Consider the following 11,868-nt stretch of genomic DNA (forward strand, 5'->3'; position numbering starts at 1 on the left):
TGATGAGGTTTAAACCAAATATCAACAAGAGAGACATCTAAAATATAGTGATTCCAATATATTGCTGTCTCGAATGTTGTAATTCTTATACATTTACAATTGCCCTATATATATATATGAATATAAAAGTACAGGACCAATCTCTAAAATTTTCATGTGAAGGCAAGCGGGAAAAAGAAAATTCTATTAAAAAAATGGTCGATCTTACTTTGAATTCTAAGGATTTTGCTGTCACCCTTATGATTTGAAGCAACAGCGTCGATTGACTATCAATAGTACCTAGGTCGGCGTTATTGGCTATCATACCCATACCCAATAATGTCGACGCCCACACCCATTCAATTGTCATTAATATAATAATGCTGATGGATATACCGAGAGTTAAAACTCAATTTAACTTTGAATTTCCATTTTTCTGCACTGATAATAATGTTGGTATCCATATCCAATTTTTTTAAGTCAGATTAGTAGCCGAATCACTTAGGTCACTAGTTCGTCGGTTTGATTAGTTTAATCAGTTTGATTAAAAATATTAAAATTTTTAAAAATACTTGGTTCAACAGACTTTTTAATTGGTTCAATTGGTTTGTACCGGTTATCGATCTAACTGGTTTAAAATCACTCTTTAAACTAGTACCTTGGTCGGTTCGCGGTCCAACCGACCACTCCAATTTGTATAAACAATCAAAAACCTAAAAATAAAAACAAAAGTTAGACAAAAAGAAAAAAGAAAATAAACTGCAAGAAACATGGTCGCAACTAGAGATGCTCATGGGTTGGGCCTAAGCATGATATTAATATACTTCATGATTGCCCAAGCCCGACCCAACCTGAAATATGGGCCTAAAATTTTGTCCAAACCCGTCCATATTATTTTTAATTTTTTTAAAAATATTTATATTATTTTAATTTAATATTTTTATATATTGAAATTTTTATATAGTCATCTTAACATTATTTTAATGTTTACATTAGAGTAGTATTATATATTTAGTATAAGTTTATTTTTTTAATGTGTTATGAATTACATAATATATAAAAATAACATAATATAATGGGTCGGGCCAGGCTCAGGTATTGAATTTTTAAGTTCGATCTCGACCCATATTTTAAATAAGCCTAATTTTTTTTTGTCCAAACTCATTTTTCAGTCTAATATTTTTATCTAAACCCTCTCAAATTTCAGGCAAGCGTTTGGACCTGGTAGGTAGCCCTGCCCATTAACAGGTGTAGTCGCAACATCTCATATTACACAAATCAAGGTAAGAAGCTATAGAATCTTTCTCTAACAGTTGATCTAAGTATTCCCGTGAACACTATACTAAGAGACGGATCATATTTTGTCTTTTCTATTAAAAATAAGCATGTTAGCTCTTATACGTTAGAGCAGAGCAATTAGTGCTTCCATAAAAATCCATCTATTTTTACCTTTAAGTGATGACGTGGTTTGTAACACCCCTAACCCGTCTCAATTGCCAAATTAGGGTTACGGAGTATTATTGTACAATCAGAAACATTTAAACATTATATCATTCAATAATTTAATCACATCATAAATTATACAAACCCATGCATTTTGTCCCTAAATCAAGCCTTCGAGGCCCTAAAAATAGCTTAGAAGTAATTCAAGACCAATTTGAAATAGTTTGGAAAGTTTAGGAAAAATATGCAAAAGTTGTAAATTAGGGTTCATACGGCCACGTGTCTCACATGGCTGTGTCATATGTCCATGTCCCTAGCCATATAACTTTCGAAATAGAGACACACGGCTGTGTCCATATTAATCCAAATTTTTTCCTCCAAATTTTAAACATATTTTCTCATATTAATCCATGGACAAATATACGAAACAAACAAAACTCCGTGTACTGACCTGATTATTAGGGTATTTATCGCCCCAAGTATAGTATGGGTTCGAGTTGTACGACTAGTGTCACGGGCCGCAGTTCAAAGCCCATGATCTTCACACCAAATGTATCTAATGGAGGTCTATTGTTTAGATGGGAACATTTGGCCCACAAGAACTGGCCTAATTCAGGAAGTTGTTGGAGAAGCCTGTCAAATTAAAGCCTGGTTGGCCCAATAATGAAGATATGACAATTTAGGCTAATTTGGTAACTAATCTTAGAAGATTAAGGGATCATATCTTGTAAAGATTACATTAGATTTGAAATGGTATATCTTGTAAATCCCTAAAATTAAGGGATATGGTTAATCTCGTTCATTGATGTAAATGTATCTTGACCGTCGATTTTGGAGGAGCTCAACTATAAATAGAGAGCCTCCCCCTCATTTGTACTCACTCCATTCATTGTTTCATTATTCTTTGTGAATAAGAGAATATTGAGAGCATTTACTCAAACACCTTGTGTGCACTCTTTCTGCTGTTCATTTGTAGCTTCTTTTGGCACAACCACTTCCGCTATACAAATTGGTGCCTTAGAGAAATTCTAAAAGAATCCTCACTTTTAGGTGTAAAGGCTGAATTAGGAGAGTTTGAAGTGAACGGATCACCTAAGGCCACACGAATCATGAGATAAAAGATCTAGCTCTGTGATAAGTGGTATTCGAGCTATTGGTTCGAAGGCACCATTGGGATGTCAAAAGAAGATTTCGAACAAAGGTGGGCTAGAAAGTCTTTAAGGAAGATGTTATCGGCTGTTGAGGAACACGTGGGTAAACTTGAGGAGTCCATGGAGGATGCAAAAGAGTCAGACAATGCGCTTGAGGAAAGCATTGATAAATTGAGGGAGCAGACCAAGGACTTTGTGACCATATGTCTCACTTCCAATAGGGATAGCGTGCAAGAGTTACTAGATTCCCAAAGGAAGAAGTTGACAGAGAGGAACGGTGCTCTCGAAGCCATGGTAAACATTTTGAAGGAGGAAACAATGGACACGACGATGGCTTTGAGCACAAGAATAGAAGAGCTTGAGGGAGAGTTGTCCTTGTGCCGAGAAGCCGTGGGGAAAGGAGTGTCAAGTGCAGCAATCAGTAACAAGGATGTCCCAAAGCTGAAAGAGTTTGTGGAGATAAAATCTGCATACGATGTGGACAATTTCTTGTAGAGGATAGAAAACTACTTCTGTGCCAAAGGCATCGTGGATGATGCGGTTAAGGCAAACACTACTTCAATGTTTCTTACTGATATTGGGCTTTTATGGTGGCGAGGCAGGACCACAGATAAAAGATAATGTGAGATTGGAACGTGGCAAGAGTTCCAATGTGAGTTGAAGGGAGAGTTTTACCCAGAATTTACCAAGAAAAAAGCTCGGGCAAAGTTACAAGGGATAACGCAACGAGGCACAGTGGGGGAGCATATTCGAGAGTTCAAGGAACTCATGCTCCAAGTTTTAGATGTGACCAAGAAAGAAGCATTACTTGCTTTTCAAAATAGATTGAAGTCGTGGGTCAAACAGGAGGTGGAACAAATAGGTGTCTAAAATTTGTCGGAAGCCATGACGGTAGTAGAGTTCGTGGTCAAGCTTGGTCTAGGGAAAGACAAGCTTGGATCTTCCAAGTCCAAGGAATGGGGCCTATGTGAAAAGGATCACAAAGAAGATATTGTTAATGGCAATGGCAGTAGCGATAATGGTGGTAATGGGAAACCACGAGTTGGGAAGAAGAAACCCAAGAGGAAAAGGGACAAGTTGAAATGCTTTATCTATAACGATCCACACATGTTGAGGAAATGTCCAAAGAAATTCGTGCTTTCTAAGGAAAAGAAGCCGATGGGTAAGGCTTTGAGATTTGATTCGAGCACAAGGGGTATAGAATCCAATGAGGCCGAAAGCGAGAAGAAGCCAATGGAGTGCTTCTTATGTCATGGTCTGCATAGGTCGCAGAAGTGTCCGAAGAAGTCTGTCATCGAAGGGGACGACGGAGCAGACAATGAGACCAAGAAGCCTGGTTCAAGCAAGAGAAAAGTCAAAGCCAAGAGGGCAAAGAGAAGCAAAAAGAAGCGATTAAAATGCTTATTGTGTCGTGGTCCGCATGAGTTGTGGAACTGTCCAAAGTAAACTGTAGCTAAAGGAAAGGAAACATCTAAACTTGGTGAGTTATCAAAGGAGCTTCCACCCAAGGAAGAGGTGAGTTTGTCATCGTACTTAGAGGAAAAAGTTGCGATGAAAATAGTGAAGCTGGGACCAATGAGGCTCAATGTCAGTGAAGTGTCGGAGTTGGCCGAGTCATCGACAAGGCTTCAACCTATGGGAAAGGTGGGTGGTGCATCAGACTTCAAAGGAAAAGAAGTGATACAAGTGGGACAGTTGACCCGAGTAAATGCAAAGTTACATTCCTAACATTTTGATAGTGTGTTGCATTCTAACTTGTTGGCTTGGCAAGAATGTAGGGGCCCTTTCGAAGTTCTTGAGCAAAGAGGCCGAAAAACTATGGGCAAAGTGAAGCCAAGTGTTGTGAATCAAGAGGATTCTGTTTGAGTCAGGTTAGAATGTGGGCAAGAGAGTGACATAACTTCTTGTCGTCAAGATGTACAAATGAGTAAGACGGTTCAAGTTAAGAAGCGATGTAAGTTGAGGCAAAAGTCCCGAAGGAAAAGAAAAGCTAAGGCATCGAGACGAGATCAAGGCGAATCAAGCCAGTGCCATTCAGAAGTTACAATGAGGGTGTTACTAGAATGGGTAGGGGAGAATGTTACGAGCTGCAATTCAAAGCCCGTGATCATCGAACAAAATGCATCCAATTGAGGTCTATTGTTTAGATGGGGATCATTGGCCTGTAAGAACTAGCCCAATTCAGAAAGCTGTTGGAGAAACCTGTCAGATTAAAGCCTGATTGGCCCAATAACGAAGATATGGCAACTTAGGCTAATTTGGTATCTAATCTTAGAATATTGAGGGAATCATATCTTGTAAAGATTAGATTAGATTTGACATGACATATCTTGTAAATCCCTAAAATTAAGGGATATGGTTAATCTCGTCCATCGTTGTATCTTGACCGTCGATTTTGGGGGAGCTCAACTATAAATAGAGAGCCTCCCCCTCATTTGTACTCACTCCATTCATTGTTTCATTATTCTTTATGAATAAGAGAATATTGAGAGCATTTACTCAAACACCTTATGTGCGCTCTTTTTGTTTTTCATTTGTAGCTTCTTTTAGCACAATCGCTTTCGCTATACAAATTGGTGCCTTAGAGGAATTCTAAAGAAATCCTCACTTTTGGGTGTAAAGGCTAACTTAGGCGAGTTTGGAGTGAACGGATCGCCTAAAGCCATGCGGATCACGAGATGAAAGATCTAGCCCGTGACACTAGGACATTGTTGTTGGGTTTCATTTTCCTCTTAAAGCAAATACCAAATTGTGAAACAAAAAAAAAACAGAATATCACCTAATGAAAACCAAAGCTCGAAATATTTACAGAGGATTAAAAAAACACCAAAATGATACCATTCCCATAAAACTAAATTGAAGCTGGAATCAAATATATAAATTAATTGAACATATCATACTAAAATATGCTTAGAAGTCAAATAGAAATTCTTTAAACTCATGCTAAGAAAATAAATTATAAAGGAAAAAAATGGATGTGAAATGCAGAAGTAAAGACATTGAATGGATCTCCATTCATTATTTAAGTAACCCCTCACTTTCCTATTTCCAATTAACCATGCTTGAAAGCTTCCTTAACAAATTTATCAAAATTACAATATGATAATCCCCCAACATCAGTGGCTTCTTCGGCTTTCTTCTTCCATTCTAGAGCTCTTTCATTTTCTTTCCTTCACGTCTTTCCATAACTTTCTTAACTAAAAACTCAATGTTCTCTTACTTCACATCATAATCCACTTCCATGCCTATGCCCTAATGAGTGCAAGCATACCGATAATTAGTTTGTTTATCAATAAAAAATGGGCAACAAATTACTGGAAAACCTCTTAATATGGCTTTCAGGGTGGAGTTCCACCAACAGTGTGTCAAGAAAACTCCAACTGAAGGATGTGAAAGTACCTCATATTGGTTGCACCATCTTGTTATTAGACCTCTATCCTTAATCTCCTCTAGAAACTCTTCGTCCAGAATTGCAGAATCACCCATCATGATATATGGTCTAACGATCCATAAAAACGAGTGCTTAAAGTTAGTCATCCCTCTGCAAATTCCTTGAGATGCTATTCCAACATGACAGTAATGCTTCTATAGTTCACATATACAACTGAATTGAGTTCCCTTTTTTTAAGCCATTCAATGCAGTATGTATCTTCTTTCCAGAGGCTTGAGTTCATTGACTTGGATGGTTCTTCAAGCATGTGCCTGGCAAGCAAATGAAGTGGTCCTATTGTATAAATTCGAGGGAATTTGACAGCGATTACTTCTGACACTTCATGTTCCAACTCACCAAATGTGTTGAAAATGATTTTGGAGCTTTTAGGCAATTTTGTGCTTCGGATCCTAAGAAATCAAACATGATATCTGTTAGGATCGACCCAATTAAGCAACAAGTAACAAAAAATAGTGGAATTACTTGAGAAATTAAACACACAAATTTAACATGGAAAAACCCCTCCAAAGAGGATAAAAACTACGGGCAAAGACAATTTTACTATAATGGAAAAAGAACGAAGAGTGCAAAAGATGGAGATAAAAACTAAACCCGAAAACCCAAAAATAAAGAACCCTCAAAACGTAAACACAAAATTCTCTAAATGTGTTATAAGTTTAATCTCTAATGGGTGTATTTTCTAAGGTTGTAAAAGAACCTATTTATAGGCTAAATTAGTAGGTCAAATAAACTATGCTAATAAATGCAAAATATATTATACAAATAAATACTATATCTTCTAGAAAGAAAATATATTTTGTTTAACTTGACTTGCAAGCAATCTCTTAGAATTTGGGTCACACAAATCTAACAATCTCCACCTTGACATGAATTCTTACAACGCCATCTTTGCCAAAGCACGCCACAGGCCTATCTTGAACTATGCCAGGAATTAACTGAATCGAATCTGTGCTTAGAAGCTGGAAGACTTCTAGCCTTCGACTTGTGCACTGCCAAATCAAAACTAACCCGGGTCTGATTTTTACGAACACAATGCCCTAACTTTTCAAAACCTGCATCCAAAAGAGAATCTCTCTTTAACGAAACGGTCATACATTTTTCCCTCCTATGACCAAGTTGCCTCCGCTCCAAACAAGTTGACTTCGACTCCATAACGGATGAGGGACGTCTGAATTCACCGGTCACTGTAAAACCTTTCAGAATATAAAGACTGTCGGTTCTTTTACCTTTTAACAAAACGAGAGCTCCACGAGATACTTTAATGTTGCTCGACTCGATGTTGATTTTGCATCCTTTCAAGTCTAAAATACTTAAGGAGATGAGATTCTTTCGTAAATCAAGTACATACCTGACATCTAAGAGTGTCCTAATCGTCCCATCGTGTATTCTAATTTTAATAATACCAATACTAATTACCTTTCTAGATGAATCATTTCCCATACGTACAACTCCACCTTCAACCGAACTGTATGTGGAGAATGATTCCCTATTTGGACACATGTGGAAAGAACATACCGAATCTAGGATCCACTCGAACGTGAGCTTGAAGTTATCGCTCGTTGACACTAACAAAAAATCATCACCGCTTTCATCGGCCAAATTAGCACCAGCTACATTGTCCTCGTTACTCTCAGCATCTCTTTTATTTTGCAGCATATAACAATCTGCTTTGACGTGACTTAACTTTTTACAATAGCGACACCTTTTGTCTCATTTCTTTGATGCTACCAAAACGGAAGCTTGCCTATTTGCCTTGCTATCCAAACCAAACTCATTGTCGAGTTTGTCTCTACTCAACAAATGACCCTTCACATCTTCGAATAAGAGTTTGTCTCTGCCATAAATTAGGGTCCCCCTAAAAGACTTGTATGAAAGGGGTAAAAAGCACAATAATAGCATAGCTTAATTTACATCATCAATATGAACCTCAACATTCTTTAAATCATTTAAAAGAGTAATGAATTGACAGATGTGATCTCTAAGAAGCTCACCTTCGTTCATACAAAACGTAAATAGACGTTGTTTCAACACTAAACGGTTAGCCAAAAACTTAGTCGCATAAAGAGTTTCTAACCTTTTCCACAAGGCGGATGAGGTCTTCTCCATCAATACCTCTTGCAATATCGTATTCGCAAGGCACAATTGGATTGCAGACAAGGCCTTTTCATCAAGATCTTCTCATTCTATTTGATTTAGATTCTCAGGCTTTTTCCCGGTAACAACCTTTTTCAAGCCTGTTTGAACAAGATTTGCCATCATCCGAACTTGTCACAGATTGAAATTTGTCTCACCATCGAACTTCTCAATTTCAAACCTTGTTACTGTCATCTCTGAACAAGCCGATCTATGAAAATTGAACTAGCTCTGATACCACTTGTTAGGATCGACCCGAATAAGCAACAAGTAACAAAAAATAGCAAAATAAATTGAGAAATTAAACACACAAATTTAACGTGGAAAAACCCCTCCAAAGAGGATAAAAAACCACGGGCAAATACAATTTTACTATAATAGAAAAAGAACGATTTGTACAAAAGATGGAGATAAAAATTAAACCCCGGAAACCCGAAAACAAAGAACTCTCAAAATGTAAACACAAAATTCTCTAAATGTGTTATGAGTTCTAACCTCTAATGGGTGTAAAAGAATCTATTTATATGCTAAATTAGTAGGTCAAATAAACTATGCTAATAAATGCTAAATATATTATTATACTAATAAATACTAAATCTTTTAGAAAAAAATATTTTGTTTAACTTGACTTGCAAGTAATGTCTTAGAATTTGGGTAACACAACTCTAACAATGTCATTTACATTGTTAACTCTAAAAAAGCTAGGGAGATCTCTGAAGCAAATGTTACTCATTCCAGGAACCCAATCGATAGGTTTATCAAGAGTTCCATCGGTGAGAAAAGTTTCATCTAACACACATAAAAAAAAGGACAAATTTTGAGTTATTTTAGACAAACTCAACAAGGATCTACCTCCAGGAGGTGGTCAACACGCCAACAAACAAAACTACAAACACCACAACCTTCTTAAGAACAACAAACATAACAGGCAGCAGATAAAACCCCACACCACAAATGAAAATGGAAAACATCGTATACATTCAACGAGTACCATTTTTCTGCTCAACTAAGCACACCTTAAGTCTGATGGATGAATCGAAACTGCGTAAAAAGTACTTACTTGGGAATGGAAAATGCCTCGTTTAAGTAGTTCACTAAATTGAAGATATCCCATGAAACTACAAGCTGAGGCAGTCCAAAACTGAACTTCTGGTATACCAAGTACCTCAGCAGCTTTAATAGCAAAGCTTATAACTCTATCCGAAACTATGCAAGTAACAGTGGGCACTTGGGGCGAGGAGTTTAACTTAGTTAGTAGCTCTAAAAATGGTTCCACGCAATTCTTTGGTGTCGAATCAAATAGAGCTGGAATGTCCTGTGTTGCATCACAATCGGACAGCGGCAGCTCGTCCGGGATGGTTTCGAACTGGAAAGCTGGTAGACCCTTGACGAAGTCTGACCCTTTGGACCTGATGAAGCGCCTATGGTTGAACTCAGTGTTAACAAAGGTTATGAAGAAGCCCCTTGAATGTAAGAGCTTAGCCAGTTGCATCACGGGGGGTAACATGGCCTTGTGCAGGATATGGAACGCATACAGCGTGGGGTTTAGTGGTTTCAACTGAACCCATCTCAACATAACAATAGAAGATCTGGAAAATAAGGTCTTTGCAGGGAAAAGCTTTCCTTGCTTGCTAGCTTCAATAAAGCTTGAAAATCACAAGCTATTAGCAACATTCAATATAAATAATCGGAACAGATACCTTAATTCGCGACACCATTAATGAGTAAAATATTAAAAATTAAAAAAATATGTTTGAAACTTTATTTATTTTAATAAAGTCATTAAACATTTTGATTTAGAATTTTAAAAATCTCGAAAAGAAAATATATATTAAACAAAAAATAATTATTTTTCTTGTTTTTTTATTACTATAAGTGGAAAGTTGAATTCAAAAGTATGATTTCTCAACTCAATTTACATAATTATGGATTTTAAAAAATTTATAAATTATTTAAACTCTTTTAATTAGTTGCTTAAACAAGTAATATTCTAAAGTACATACGTGTGGGTAGACCTGTCCATGGGCCGAGCGGCCCGGCCCGACTGTCCGCCCGAAATATGGGAGGTTCGGGTAAAAATATAGTCCCAAAATATGGGCTTGGGCAAAAAAAAGAGGCCCGTTTTAAAAATAGGCCGGGTTCGGGCTCAACTTTTTTGGCCCGAGCCCGACCCAACCCGGCCCGGCCCGAATATAATAAATATATATATTATTTTTATTTTTTAAATTTAAAATACTTTAAAAATATTTTTTTTATTTTTTATTTTTAAAGTATTTTTTTGTGTTTATTAAAAATCGGGCCGGACCGGGCTCGGGCTTCTTATTTTTTTCGGGCCGAGCCCGGGCCTAAGAGGCGGGCCAAAAATTTTTTCGAGCCCAACCCGGCTCGGCCCATGGACAGGTCTACGTGTGGGATGAGTTATATTCTTTGAAAATATTAAATTTGATGGGACATTAACTTTCCAAAACACCATTCAAATATCCATATTATTGATTTGTTTTCATAATAAAAAGAAAAAGAAAAGAAAGAAACACACTTTGAAAGAAAAGAATTTGTTTGAGCTAAGTAACTCTATTGAATATATGAAATTCCCATTATTTTCAACGATTTCTTTTAGAATTTTAATCAACCAATTCAATTTTAACCCAAATCTTAATCATATAAACTTCAAAAGATTTTAATAATCCTTAAAGCATTTTCCCCTTTATGTCAATACAAAAGGAAATGAGAAAATTATTAAAAAAATTATAATTAATTATAATTAAGTTAAAATAAAATTTTAAGTATTCATTAAAACATTTTAATATTTTAATCATTAATGATGTAATGAATTGTGATACAGAAATGGTGCATAGGATTCATGATGACAGTGCATCAAACATTATTTCTTAATATAAAGTATTAATTTAATTTAAGCTAAATTCAAGCTATAGGACTTTACTAAACGGATAATATTTAAAATTATATATGAACTTTAATATAATATTCGATTTGATATATAAACTTTTGATTTTGATTCAATTATTTATATTTAAAGCATTAAATACATCATTTCATTTTTATATTAAATAAATTATTTATGTATCATATAAATGTAAAATAGTGCTACATTGATAGCAGTGTCAATGATTTATAAAAACTTAATCAAATCAAAATTTTGTATATAAAATTGTACAAAATCAAAATTGATGTATAACCTTACATATTAAACTAAAATTTAAGTGTAATTTTATAGATTTAACTATCAATCAAGAATAAATTACTTTCATTTAAGGTTGGGTAGAAGTAGCAACTACATAAGCATTAAAATTCTAATAAACCTAAAGAAATGAACTCTAACTAGCCATGGATGTTAATGCACAGCAAACTTTTGAAATTAAATTATTAACCTCCTTAAAATAAATAAACTGATTCTGGTAAAATTTAATGAAGAAAATTAAGTAAATCAAAACTAATCCAAAATTTATCCAAGTCCAATCTTATCCAATTTCTCGATGTTCTTGTCGTCCAAGAAGTTTCCTTGAAACTGCTCGTTGACAAATCTTTGCACAAAATTCTAAAAGTTTTAGCATGCAATTGTTTAGATATTGATTTTTGCTTAGAGTTTTTTAAAGCGTCGTTTTTTGAGCAGTTGATTGAGCTTTAATATAATGAAAGTATTGTGTCAGGATGTCTAAGCTCGATTTTAGTCTTAGGTTTTATCTCTTTACT

At 35.6% G+C, this 11,868-nt stretch overlaps 1 pseudogene; it reads right to left on the bottom strand.

Annotated features, from left to right (window-relative positions):
• Positions 1-5,625: 5,625 nt before the first annotated feature.
• LOC107950899 (linamarin synthase 2-like) lies at positions 5,626-9,752 on the bottom strand (annotated as a pseudogene).
• Positions 9,753-11,868: the final 2,116 nt, after the last annotated feature.

This window comes from Gossypium hirsutum, chromosome D03, assembly GCF_007990345.1.
Source record: "Gossypium hirsutum isolate 1008001.06 chromosome D03, Gossypium_hirsutum_v2.1, whole genome shotgun sequence".
Classification (NCBI taxonomy): Eukaryota; Viridiplantae; Streptophyta; class Magnoliopsida; order Malvales; family Malvaceae; genus Gossypium; species Gossypium hirsutum.